This window comes from Rousettus aegyptiacus, unplaced genomic scaffold (assembly GCF_014176215.1).
Source record: "Rousettus aegyptiacus isolate mRouAeg1 unplaced genomic scaffold, mRouAeg1.p scaffold_m13_p_1, whole genome shotgun sequence".
Classification (NCBI taxonomy): domain Eukaryota; kingdom Metazoa; phylum Chordata; class Mammalia; order Chiroptera; family Pteropodidae; genus Rousettus; species Rousettus aegyptiacus.
This window is the reverse complement of record NW_023416284.1, coordinates 154,268,764-154,283,060: the sequence shown is the minus strand read 5'-3', so window position 1 is coordinate 154,283,060 and position 14,297 is coordinate 154,268,764. Positions and strand designations below refer to the sequence as shown.

Sequence of the window (14,297 nt, the reverse complement as noted above, 5' to 3'; positions counted from 1 at the left end):
CATGGCTATCTTATTCATATTTGCATAAAATATTTTTAAATAGGGTTTATTGATGGCTGTTTGACTGAATTCAATATCCTTCCTTCTTCCTACCAAACACTGGTTAGTATATGCCATGTATATTAGCATAATATGTTGAATTATATATCAGCCTGATTGCTTCAGAAAATATGCTTTTTTCAGCATATCTGATCTTTCACAACGAAGCATATTTACATTTCCACTGACTCTGCTTCCCTGTGTCTTGCTGTAAATTTCCTTTGTGGTCCCAAAATGTGACCCATCATAGTTATATGTGTTAGCACTGCATAATTTTCTTAAGATGAGCAACTGCAACTGCCTCATTCTATTAATTTACTCATCCAACTATGTTCATATTACTTAAAATAGAAGCTAAACTTTTTAATGTGCCACATTGTATATTTACTTATTAAATAATTTGCTTTATTTTCTATATATATTATGACCATTTAAAATAAAATATTTTATGAAAAAAATCCCATGTTTCCATGGTGAAATGTGTAAAATGCAGAAAGTACAAAAAAGGAAATTTCAACATAGTCTTACTGCTCTCACATAATCATTGCTTAAATTCCAATGCATTTTCTTCTCCTTTTAAAAAGATATTATTAATATAAATGTGATCACATTTTACATTCTTTATGTCATGCATATTTTACTTAACATTATTCATATCCACTGTCCCTGTTAGTACAAACTCTGTAAACATCACTCCTAACAGACAAAAGATCATCCATCATAGAAACAACTCGGAGTTGCAGGTCTTTCTTCACGGGGATCGATATTCTCTTTCATTTCATGAATTCTGTCTCAGAACTGGCTCAGGTCAGGATACTAGGCATGGTATTCTAACTTTATATTGAGACAGTTGCCTTCATTTCTTTTCATTTCTTTTGGATGAAAATTGTAAACAATACTTATTGTCTCCCCATCCATTTTTCCCATAGGAATATCACAGTTTAGTAATCATATCCATAGCTCCATGAAGGCCAGGCCCTTATGGCTACCACTCCAACTTTACCACTCATTTTAATAATCACACCCAACGTAATTCTCATGTTTAAATGTCATCACTGGCCAATATTATTTCCGAATCCTATCATGCCCATTGCTCACGAAATCCTTTCACTGACTTTCTCTAATGTATCAGCTCACTTGCCCATAGTCCTTTTGATTACTACTTCCCCTGGATCCTTCAAATGTCTGAAATGTTGCATTTCCCCCCTCCCCAGTGTATGCTCTCCCAAGAATATCCTATCCTATTTCATGACAGGTGAAAGTTTTAAGAATTGCAAGTCTACAACCATGTTTCCTTGAACAACCCTGATGTCTGATCTTGAAAGCTAAGCAGGGTCGGGCCTGGCTAGTACTTGGATGGAAAACCACCCAGGAAGGACAGGTGCTGTAGGAATAAAAATTTAAAATAAGAAAAAAAAGGAAAAAGGTGAAAGACTGAATGTTTCCTACCCTCAATATGATATTGGAGGATTAAAAATGGGGGGCGGGGGAGGGGAAGAATTGCAGATCTATGATATGTCCACCCAGAACCAGTAACATGATCCTCCTTGCTATCCAGCTGTGAGTTATTTACCTGAACTGGATGTTGTTCTTGCCACTGAGGAGCTTTTAGTCTAGCTGAAACAGTGAGGAGAGATATGTGTATTAATCATGTCTATAATGGGTCTCTTCATGTGGTTTCAACAGAAAATATTTGTGGTATTTCCAAGATTAAAAATTCCAAGAGTCTTAAATCCTAGAAATAAACCAATGAGTTCCACATGTTATAAAGCACTAATACTTGTTATAATCATATTTAGCCATTTTCTCCCAACCTGAAAGAACAAAGGAAGGGACTATAAACTTCAAAGAGAAAATTGTTTAGTTTCTTGAAAGGTTAATAATTTAAGAAAATGTGAAGGAAAGCTTTCATCCCACATAACTTCAATAGGTCAGTTTTGTATGATCTGCCAAGACAGATGATTGATTACATTATATAATAATTTTTATTTTGATCTAAAGGAGTAATATCGTTATATAAATTTACTTAGTTTCACTTAAGCACAAGACAGCGAAGAACTGTATGAGTAGGACTGACTTTAACCAAGTGCCTTCTCTGACTAGGCATCATGCCAATTTCTTTCATGCATATTCTCTTGTTTAATCTTCATAATAATACCAGGTAGAAGATATTAATCCCTTTTTTAGATGTGATAACAAAGACTGGGATTGATTACATAGTCTATCTAAAATTGAAATCTGGATGAGACAGAGTCAAGATTTAAGCTCAGGAATTCTTGATTCTAAAGTTTGATCTCTTCCACCAATTGTCAAGGGGAAAGATAATTTTGCTTTCAACTATATTCTATATAATTGTTCTCCGAACAACTCTTTATGAAGAAAGCAGGTAATCAAAACGTGACTTTCTCAGCAGTTTGCGTGGTTGAAAGAAGATGATCCTTTCTTCTGTGGACACAAGATGAAATACAAACCACAGTTTCACTTCTTTCACCCTATATCCAACTTATGAACATTTTGTATTTTTAAAGTTAGGTTACACGTAACATTATGTGAAGCTTCTAGGAGGAAAGTAAAGGAAGGAGGTATTTTAATTCCAATACATAAGCTAATATATAAGCTTCCAGTAAACGATTCTAAAAACTGGAGCTAATAATAATAAAGTTTAAAAAAAAAAAAAAGAACCTTGGGCCACGTGAAAAATGCAGCCTTCGCTCAAACACATAAACTATAAGAATCAGGGATAATGAAGGAAATGTCTACTGCTGCAATGTTTGCGACTTATTCTAAGAAGTGCAGGTGCTTACTTTAGAGGTAGCGATAGCTAGAGAAATAGAACTGCAATAGAGAAAAGACTACCACAGCTACGGAATCTTGGGAGCTCTCCATGGTACTGCTCAAGTAAGCCTAGGCCTCCCTTAACAGTTTCTATGCGGCATTGGAATCATGTTAGCCCTTCTTTGAATTAAGGTCTTTTCCAGATCTAAATACTTATGAAACTAAAAAACAGCCTCTTATGATTTATGGCAGAGTGTTTTCACTCTCCTTTCACTAACTAAATTACATCTCTAAGTTGAGCATATAACAGTAACCCACTATGATTCTGATCATCTTACCCCATGTTGAAACAGCAGGTTTCAGTTACCACTAAATGTAGTTTGTCTTCCAGATGTAACAACCCATCATTGCCCCATGTGGAGTAGAATGTGCTTTCCCTAGCCATCTTAGGAGAGATAATGGGCTGGCCAGAGGCATTTCTTAGAAATCTTCTTTTGAAACCAAGTAATAAAGTTGACTGAGTCACTACTCATTTGGTTTTCTAAGCTTTGAAGTATTGGGTTAGGTCTACCTATACTGATTTGCAAAAAAATTATGAGGTCATCCCTAAGAGTTTTGATTTTTGAAAGTGAATTTTTTCCATATTTCACTCCAGAAAAACATATCTGGAGAATTAAAGAACATTAAAAAAAAACTATTACCATATGGGAGAATAATAATTTCTCTCCTAGAACCTCATGTAAAGATAAAACGATGGGTCATGACTTCATTTCTATCATCTTGTGATCATACATGAGATAATGATTGTCTTTAAGGCGTTAAGGAGTTTCCAAGTCAATGTCAAATTGAATAAACACAATTTCCTCACCTCTTTCCACAAATTTAAGCTACAATAAACAGGATAAACTATAATAAATTTACACTATATAAATTTACACCAACAATGAAAACGAAGTGAAGAAGAGTTACATTATTAAATCATATATTTGGTAAAAGTAAGAAGATGAAAAATATATGTGGTTCTGACTTCCACTTCCAGCAAGGTGAAATAGCCATACTTTTCCTTATTCTTCCCATTTGTATAACTAATAAAATATGGGCATTATGTATTTAAAAATTATTAAAGCTGAAGAGAATAATACAGACCAGCTATGGACTTTGGGATCCAAAGAGTAACATGATGGTAAATTCCCTGGGTTTCATTTTGTCTCATGTATCCCAGATTTAGAACCCAGGAAACTGACAATTGGAAACTCCAACCAGCACAGACCAAAAAAGCCCTTACAAAAGCTGCTCTCAATGAGCAAAGGACCGATAAAGGTGCATACTAACAACATACAAAACTTTAGGCAATAACTATTCTACTCCAGCAAAATACCATAGAAAAAGAAATGTGACCTCACTCCCATCCACACCAGCAAAGGGCAAAAAGTGAGCCTAGAGTTGCATCCTCACCAGTCTATAATGAGGGACCCCAGCCCAACCGGTGTGGTGTCAGAGAAGTCTGCACGAGCAGCCAGGACTCTCATCCGTTTTATCAATATGTAATATCCTGGTTGTGAAATTGTACAGTATTTTTGCAAGATGTTACCAGTGATAGAAACATATATAAAATCTCTGTGTTCTACTGCCTACAACTGCACATGAATCTACAAATACCTAAAGTGAAAAGTTTAATAAAAAATATATGTGATCATGAAACTTCATAATACACAGAGGATTAAGACCACAGATATGATGACCAGGCTATAGGAGTGCCATAAAGAGATGAGAGAAAAACTGAAAGGAAAGAATAATAAAAATATTTCTTTTACTAATTAAAAGTATCCATTAAGTTCGGGTGGACACACAAAAAGATCTGCTCTTAGATGCATGCTTATAAATGCCAAAATGAAGAAAGGTCCTAAAGCCTTTTGTGAAATACAGGTACCTACAAAGTAACAAAAATTTGAAATAAAAATTCTTATCAGAAATAATGAATACCTAACATCTATAAATTAATGATTTAAAAGTACTAAAGGAAATTTATTTTGAATCTATATTTTTATTTCAAGTAAAACTATCAACCAATGTGAAAACAGAATAAACACATTTTAGAGAATGCAAATATTCTACAATTTTACCTCTGCTGTATTCTTTCAGGTAAAATATATATATATCTATATATATATCTCTTTATATATATACAGATATATATATATATATATATATATATATATATGAGGGACCCCATATATATATGAAAAGAGAAAAGAATTCAAGGACTTGAGGAATAACAAGCAGCAGCTAATAAAACACAAGTGAAATTTACATTTTTCTAGGTTAACAGGCCTAATATAGACCTAATAAACAAGAGGTAAAAATCACAACATAAAATACAGAGCTCCTAGAATATCCTCAAGGGGAAAGTAGATTCTTTATAGTATACAATATAACTGAAAAACTAAGTACTAACAATGTAACTTTTATATTAATTTATTAATTTCTGTACTAAAATTATATTGACTTATTATGTTTTCATTATATGACTAAAATGTACAAGTAAAACTCCAACCTGAGTTTTTTTTAAAACACCTGATAAATACTGACAAAAGGGTGAATGCTGGTGGACTCTATATCCTAAACTCTGACAGGTTCTAAACTCTAAGGTCACACAACAAGACTTGTGAAAACCTTTCCATATGTTAGCAGTTAATATTCTTTTCTGGAAGTTCCTCAAGTTAAGGTATCTCATACAAAAAAAAAATGCCATATTCTCATTTTATAAAAGTTAAAATTCAAATTCAGAGGGTTCCTAACTTCAAGGATGACCAACAAAAACATTGCTATAATTTTCTTGAAAATGTTCTTAAGACCATAGAGAGATTATTTACCTTTTTCTCCTTTTAAAGTTTAAAAATACTCAGGGGAGTTAAACTGACTGCATCACAGCTGTGTTACCTCTGTTATAGGGATATAGTTAAAGTGACCCAGATACATAGAATTGCCAGCCCTCTTACCTAAGCAAAACTTGTCAACTATAGAGATTGAAGTCAGTTCATAGACTGAATTATATGATACATTTATTCTTTTATGCTTGTATGTAGGAATTAAACTTCCTTGAAACAGTAATTATAACCCCTTCCTTTCAGAGAACATAAACAAACATGGTATAAAGAGCTGATTGAAGAGTCATCAATGTTATTTAGGGAATCAGCATTGTGAAAATCAGAATAAGATGTACATAATTCCTCTTCTTCCTATGATCATAGTTAGCCTACATTTCCTCACCTCATTTGTATTTATGAGTCACCAATCAACCAACTTTTCTAGCTAATAGAATTTAAAAGGAAGCAATGTGCACTATTTTCAGGTCTGGCCCATACAAATATATTATATGTGATCTTCTACACCTTTTCAGCTTATAGGGAAATAAAATGGAATTGAGTAAAATGACCTCAGAAACCACACAAAGAAAATGGCAGGGCAATAAGGTAGAGGGAATATAGGTCACTGACTCACTACGAGAAGCACCATACATTGACCCAAAGCACCCTATCGGACTTCATGGCAAGAGAATTGAGGCAGTGTACACATTTTGGTTTGTTGTAGCTTTTATCATTATCTTATATAACTACTTTATACTCACCCACATCTTAAAATTCTGATTGGGGCTTTTTAAAATGAGATTGACTTTAAATACACTCTTATTAATTGTGCATCAAATAGTCCCAGGATAAATCCAAGGAGGCATTTCCCTTATGAGTTTATTATGGCTTCTCCAATTTCAGGTATAAAGAAAACTAAACCCATTAAAAACAGATCTTCAGATAGTTATAGTAAAGGATAAAGAATATTTTGGTTTTCAAATCAAATTTAAGAGAATATAACAAGAATGCATAGATGAGACAGAAAAATCACTCACCTCCAAGATTCTGGCAATAAGGTACCAGAATTTCAAACTTTAAGAAAACAAAAATGACACCTCAATTTGAGATTTCAAAAAATTTTGGTTTAGATGTTCATGAGATTACAGTTACGAAGGTAAAACGGCTAAACATTTTAAAGATAAGCATGTCAACTTTAACAACATCTGTAGAAAAATCTGATGATACTGAGATCTTAAAAATTTTTCCAGGTTTTAAAAGTATGATTGACAAATAAAACTGTACATATATAAGGTACAGCACATGACATTTTGGTATACATGTATACTGCATTATGATTGCCACAATCAAGATGACTGATGTATTCATCACCTCATATAATTACCTTCTTATGTGTGTGGTATGAACACTTGAGATCTACTCTCTTAACAAATTTCAAGTATACACTACATTATCCTACTGTACATTATTAGGTCTCTAGAATTTACTCATAACTGAAAATTTGTAGCCTTTGACCAGTATCTCCTCATTTCCCTCACCATTCTATGGCCTGTAACTATGAATTTAATTTTTTAGTTTCCACATATGAGATCATGCAGTATTTGTCTGTGCCTGACTTACTTCACTTAGTATAATGTCTTCCAGGTTCGTGCATATTTTTACAAAAGGCAAGATTTCCTTTTCCTTTTAAAGGTTGAATAGTATTCCATTGCATCTACACTAATTTTTCAAAGTATAAATGGGCATTTCCATTTAGCAGTTTTGATTCGATGATGAGAGAAGGATATATCAAGATTCATTTACATTGTTACTAAAAAGAATAAGAGAGAACATGCAGTTACTTATCTTTTTTTTGTTCTCTAGTTAAGGACATGTCTAAACATCCAATAAAATGAAATACAGAAGAGCTCATTTTATTCATTCAGTTTTTTATTATAGATAATTACTTTCTATCCATTTAGCATTATCTCAATGACTCAGACCAAAAAATTATTATTCACTTCTTTCCCTTTCATTGTGTCAATTATTTGGTTATTTGAAGCAAAATGATAACTAGTGTCTTTTTCAGTGGTTGAAAGTATAGAGCTATTACATTTTATTACTAATTACCGATACTCTCTAATTCAATAACTATGTGTTAAATAACTCTAGAGCATTCATCTCGGTTTTATCAAGGTTATCTACTTCCTACAACTAGACATTTTAAATAGATTTAGCTGCGAATCAAAGGAAATAACAATTTTAATGCAAAAAAAAGTGATATACGTATGTACACATGTGCATATATGTTTATTGTGTGGAGATATATATATATGTTATATATATATATATAGTTATTAAAGGTTACATAATCCTTAGCCTGCTTGTTGAACTGAATATTATATATAGCTTTTACATGTCTATTTTCAGCTTTTAAAAAGACTTCCAATGTCCTGCTTCCAAGCACTAAACCTCTCAGCCAAACCACCACGTTCTCACATTACGGAATAAAGCAACATTAGAGTTTTCACTCATTTTGTTTTAGGTTAAATAACAACTGAAAGGAGGCACACTTAGCTCAGCTATGCATGTGATGAACAAAACATCACTTTTTTTACATACTGCCCTTGTCGCTGTTTCTTAATATGGTTCTGCCTGTGCATACAAAATGTGGAAATAAATGCTCCCATCTCTAGGCTGTCTGAATGAATACAGTTCATGAGTCATTTTAAAAAAATTAGGCATTCTTTCTGCCCCCTCCCGTTAATGTACCATAACGCAGCCTTAAGTTTATAAGGCAGCTTATACGCAAAATGTTTCTACTATGTGTTGTCTGGCACATTATAGGCCTGGAAACTCTTGGCAGGTTAAGGATTACTGCACAGAACACTGCTGCAAAGCACAGAGTCCTTCTGTTTTATTAAGAACCTTTAATTTACTATCTCACAAGTTTTTTTTAATCTTCTCCTTTAACCATTCTACACACACGCACGCACATGCGCGCGCGCACACACACACACACACACACACACACAAAGTACAACTTCAAAGCTGGCAGAAATTGTGAGTAGGGTTTGGAGGACTGAATAAGCTAAAGCTAGACTGAAGTTAATGGAGCTCCTCACCCCCTAGCCTTGGACAGAGATGCTCCAAGTCATTAGCACACTCTCATTTTTTTGGCAAAATCCCCTAGGTAGGACTGAGCTTCCAAACAGGCAGAGCCAAAATTTGTAGCAGCAGCATTTTCTATCTTCCACATGAATGACCAGAGCTCTCAGATCCAGCAGATTGGTGGCTGCTCATAACACTGAACCTTTGAGTCAAAAGAAAGGGCTAGCATTGAGTAGTGTGAATTAATTACATATTCTTTATTCTTTCACAAGTCCTGGTTATTAAGGGCTCTTACGATATTTGGCACTGATTTAGGCATTTCATGATGGCTCTACATCTGAGTCTTAATGTAGCAATTTAAAGAGCTATTCAATTCTTTGTTAAAGCCAAACCCCTTGCCAACAGACCCATATCTTGACTACATTATGTTCTTTTCAGCAGATGGAGTTTGGGGATTCCTATGAGATTGTGAAAGCAAAAGCACAGAAGGGGGAATAACAGATAAATATATCCCAAGGACAATGAAAAGCACAAGCAGGGTCAGGATAATTTTTTTAATCACAAATAAGAGATTATGGATTCATTAGAGCTTTTGAGTTTTTCTTTATTACAGAGTTTTAAGAATGGTACTATTTTATAAGAAAAAAAAATAAAAATAGAGCAACTGCGACCAAAAATTATTAAAAGCACAACACTCCTATGTAAATTCAAACAGTCTAAGTTGTTCCAGGTATTTCCAAATACTTCATGTTTTAATTGGCTTCTCAGGCAGATATCTTAGAGCCTATAAGTCACATTCACTTAATCTTGTATTGATTTTCTAAGATGCTTTCTGATACTATAACTAACCTAATCAATTAACTTCTTGTAAGTAGCAAGACAATTTTCTCTTTGTCTTTTCTTTCCAATGAAGCCTGAATACTTTATTACTACAAAAATATCTCATGTTGCCTCTTATCTATCAAGGTACAACATTGTGTCAATAAAAATGTCTGATGTCTTTCAATAAAAAAAAAAAAAAGTTTGGTCTATGGCCATGCCACCCAGAACAAGCCCAATCCTGTCTGTTCTCAGAAGTTAAGCAGGGTCGAGCCTGGTTAGTACTTGGATGGGAGACCACCTAGAAAGAACAGGTGCTGTAGGCATAAAAAATAAAAAATAAGGGATTGTAAACTGACAAGGTCCTTGCAATCTCTGAGGTCAACCAAGGACCTCCTCTCCTAAAAAAAAAAAAAGAGAATTGCCTCAAACCGATATCATGAGTGGCTTACAAATATGGGGTTGTGTTGATATAAGTTCTTCTTAACTAGCAGAAAAGCACCTTTTCCTTGGTCTTCATCATGGGAGGCTTGCCAGCATTCAAGGAAGAAGGAAATGGTTCTGACACTTGGTATCGAAATAAGTGCAAGTCCACAGGTCAGCCATTTATGACTTCTTTAGTTAGCACTGTTTTATTTATCTCAATAAACAAATGTCACCTGTATTAAAATGTGAGGATTTGGCATGAGGTAGAGAAGTTACTAAAAAATGAGCCTATGCACTTTTTCTTAGGCATAGACCTAGAAACAATAGAAACAATAAGATTCAAGAAAGACACTGTTGGTCTTTAGAGTCAGCCAACCTGGACTCAAACCTTGATGTCAGTTGAGAAAATTTGAGTGTCAAATTCTCTGAAGTTTCATTTCCTGTTCTACAAAATTAGACCAATACAATTATCTCCAGGGTAGTTTGGGGGTTCTCTAGATCTAACCCCTCCTTTCTTTGATTCGAGTCCATTTTTCTACCTGAGAGGTCTTCCCAAAGCAGAGGAGAGACAAGGTCACTTTCCTATCACACACCTCCCCCTGTCTAGGAAACACAGGCCAAAACACACAGCATGCAATTTTCCATCTCATAGAGCCAAGGCTCATCCTGCTTTTCCCTGCTCATCTGGTCATTCACCTCAATTCACTTCTCATTTCAACCATATCAAAACAGATTTATCACATACTTTCAACCCTGTATAGGTAGCTGTATGTTTGTTCAAAGTACCTCTCCTAAAGGTTCCCTGCCAAAAATGCTCTTCCCATCCTTATTCATTTAGCAAACTAATGCTCACCCCTCAAGGCTAAGGGTAGTTCCACAATCGCCACCTTTGCAACGGTGCCTGGAGCTTCTCCCAAAAGAAAGAAAGAGTAATTTTCGCCAGGTGAAACAATCTCACTTTTTTCTTTGACTTTTAACATGAAAAAATATTTTATTTGTCATCTAACATGAAAATATCTAGATGTTATTTAACCACACAGCGAAATGGTTTTTCTAAAAAAAAAAAAAAAAAAAAAAAATGCAATCTGTGTATTTACAATCTGAGCACTAAGAGCAAATATATTATTTAGAGTCCCAAAATCAATCAACTTTAAGTCTTTACAGTCTAGGTAGTCACTGAATTGAGAAAACCAGCACACATGCAGAGAAATATGGCACTTAAAAAATTAGTTCATGCACATCAATTACCTGAGCATTGATATCGCCTATCAATTCTACTATAAATCTTTAAAATTGATATAAATTAATAGACTGAGATTCAAACAAGTTCAAGAATTTGCCCAAGTATTTGATATATGACAGAACTGTCATTCAAACTCAGGTCTGTCTGTTTATAAAGCCTATTCTGTTTCTACTCTTCCACATTGTCTTTCTATTGGCCTCATACTGTAATCATGGGTGGATCTTCTAGCAATGGTCTATGTGTCTTTATTCATGGTATCAGGTGCTATCTCTAGCCAGTCACTCAAAATACTCTTTTGCTTGAGGACAAAGGGGGCTGGTGCGTGCAGATGGAGAGGTTATGCAGTTACCTCATGAGGAAGAGAGAGGGGCTTCTTCAAAACATAGTTATAATCTATTAATAATGCATACAATTAAAGTAAATTTCCTCTCTGGCACCAAATGCATGAGTAGCCTTTCTTATATTTGGTTCAACTCCCTAAACTAATTTTTATGTTTTTCTAAATAAAAGTAACATATTATAGTAGAATTATGAGCTAATATAAATTATCACTGAGTTATTAAAAATATTCTCACCTCCTAATTTCCTTGACTTAGTTAATTGCAGCGATTTATTATTGTGGTGGTGTTGGTGGTCATGGTGGTGGTGATAGTTGTGTTTAGTGACTTAAAATTGTGTATATATCTTTAATTTGAACATTTTATGGTCTTATGTCAATCTCAAATATAAGGTTATTCATGTTCTGCATGAAAAATATATAAATGCACAATTTCTCATAGCATTTTCAAAACAAACAGACTTGACTAGAAAACCGAGAAAATGAACTTCAATATCAAATTAAATATGTAATCATGTATGCTATAATAGGACATTTTTAGCACATCTTATAATGCCATTCAAAATTATCATCATTTTTGGATATAGATAAAGACATAGACATAGACACAGATACAGATATATACATAGATGTAGAGCATTTAAAAAATAAATTCAAACCAGAGAAAACAACGAGTTTAAAGGTTAATAACATATCAAATTTATTGGCAGGAAGACCTCCCTTATTTTAACTAGTTTCCAAACTGGCAACCAATGAGGAATCAACCCTGCTTACTCAGACTGGGTCCTGGAAGAAAGTAAAGGGAATTTATACATTACGGAGAATAGAGATCAGAAAGCCAGAAAAAGTCCTGCAGGGTAGAGGACCGTTTCCCTCTCTAACTTAAGCATGGTGGTTAAATCTGACTGTAGCTCTTGTCACACTAACACTTAGCACTTAAAGAAGTTTTGATAGTGGTTAAAGATAATGGAGAAGCTTCTAAATATGTCTGAATTGTCAGCTTTTTCTCCTGCAATGACTTCTCACATTACTACTAAGTGTCTCCACAGTGTTGTAAGTTGACAAATAGCAAGGCGCAAAGTCTATCCTTAAGGTTTTTTTTTTTTTTTTTTTCAGTTTCTCAGGAATAATATGAGCTCTCTAGTCCTTCATGCAGCTAAAGGCCTTGTCTAGCCCTGGTGCAAAGAGAAGACACAGGTTAAAAAGTGATAATAATTGTAAATAACTTGGTTGGTGTCAACCGATTTTCTTTACAAAATAAAATAGAGGACACTTATTACACTGCTGGAAATAGGACAGAATTAGGAATGATTCTACATGATATACACTTTTCCAAACATGTGTTATCCTGTGCCCTCTCCCAACCCTAACTGACTGTCTCTGTGGATTTTTTAAGGTGGTATTTAAGATAAGACAGAAGAGAGGATGACTCACCAAGAGCAAGACTGGAAACCTGCATGGGGAAAACCATATGTAGAGAAAGAGAATCAGAGTGTCCTACTCGCTCCAGAGTCAAAACTCAAAGTGTGAATTCAATTTGATTAAGATGTGCTGTCACCTGGAGAAGGGGCTCATTTTTAGGGAGTAATCAGCCATTAACTAAGGTGTCTATAGGTACAGTCAGAAACTATGGAGCAGAGATCTGGATAATTTTGGTTTATTCAACACTAAAAAAAAAAAAAACAAAAAAACAAAAAAACTTCTAACATCCTGGCCTAATGAACAAGATATGTGTTTCTATTTGTCTAGGCATTCACATCAGGGCAACCACACACATCTATTGTCTTTCTTGTCATAATTTCAGTCAAGGCATATAAATTTTTTAAAAAATGTCCAGCCTAGCTACATAAATTTGCATAACATTCTCAAGGAAGCATAGACTTTCTGAATAAAGAAATGTTGTTCCAACTATTGTTATGTGTATGGGTGTATACCTGTGTGATTAAGAGAGCTCTCTAGCTTTAATCTCTTCTTTGCAATTCATGAATGAATGAATGACAAAGATATAATTAGTTATTTTAAAACAAGTGATATTTTCAATGGCAACTGAAAAAAAGTAACTGTTGACTTGCAAACGTATGAAATGCATGTTGAACACATAGAGAATAACACTACTTAAGAGTTAATTTACAAATCTTTAAAAAAATTTTAAATTTATTCCATAAATATCACATATAATATATCATGAACCAAAGTAAAGACAGAGCAGAAGAAGGACAACCTAAAAGCTAAAAAGAAATTATCAGTAATTTATTTATGGCATGTCATTAAATAACTGATTTTCCATTTTATAATTCTCAGCCAGTTATACCATTCACTGGAAGATGCACCATTCCTATATAAATTCTATGTGATAGCATTTCTACCAAAAAAAAAAGAACAACAAAAAGAACAAAAATCCCCAACTAAGTCTATAAAAGTAATTCCAAACAGTGATTCTGTATTTTAGAGATCAAAAAGCATATTGACTGACTTTCCAACAGTTTTTTAAAGCAACATGAAGACATTGTCCATTATGCCCCAAATTCACCAGGTTAAATGATATAATGAAGGAAACCTTTAACTAATTAACTAATACGCACAGAAAAGGAAGAAGAAACAAAAAATAAGCCTAAATAGCTAACAATTAAAATTTAAAAGACATTGCTTGTTCTGATTATCAAGATAAACCATCTCAGCTTATCACCCATATTTATGTTTA

The 14,297-nt window shown here is 33.9% G+C and overlaps 1 protein-coding gene and 1 pseudogene across 1 annotated transcript in view; one reads left to right on the top strand and one right to left on the bottom strand.

Moving 5' to 3' along the window:
- Positions 1 to 14,297, bottom strand: part of CLVS2 (clavesin 2) — a 66,888-nt gene that overhangs the window by 39,693 nt on the left and 12,898 nt on the right. The gene's annotated exons all lie outside the window — the stretch shown is intronic.
- On the top strand, positions 9,798 to 9,916 carry LOC118605426 (annotated as a pseudogene).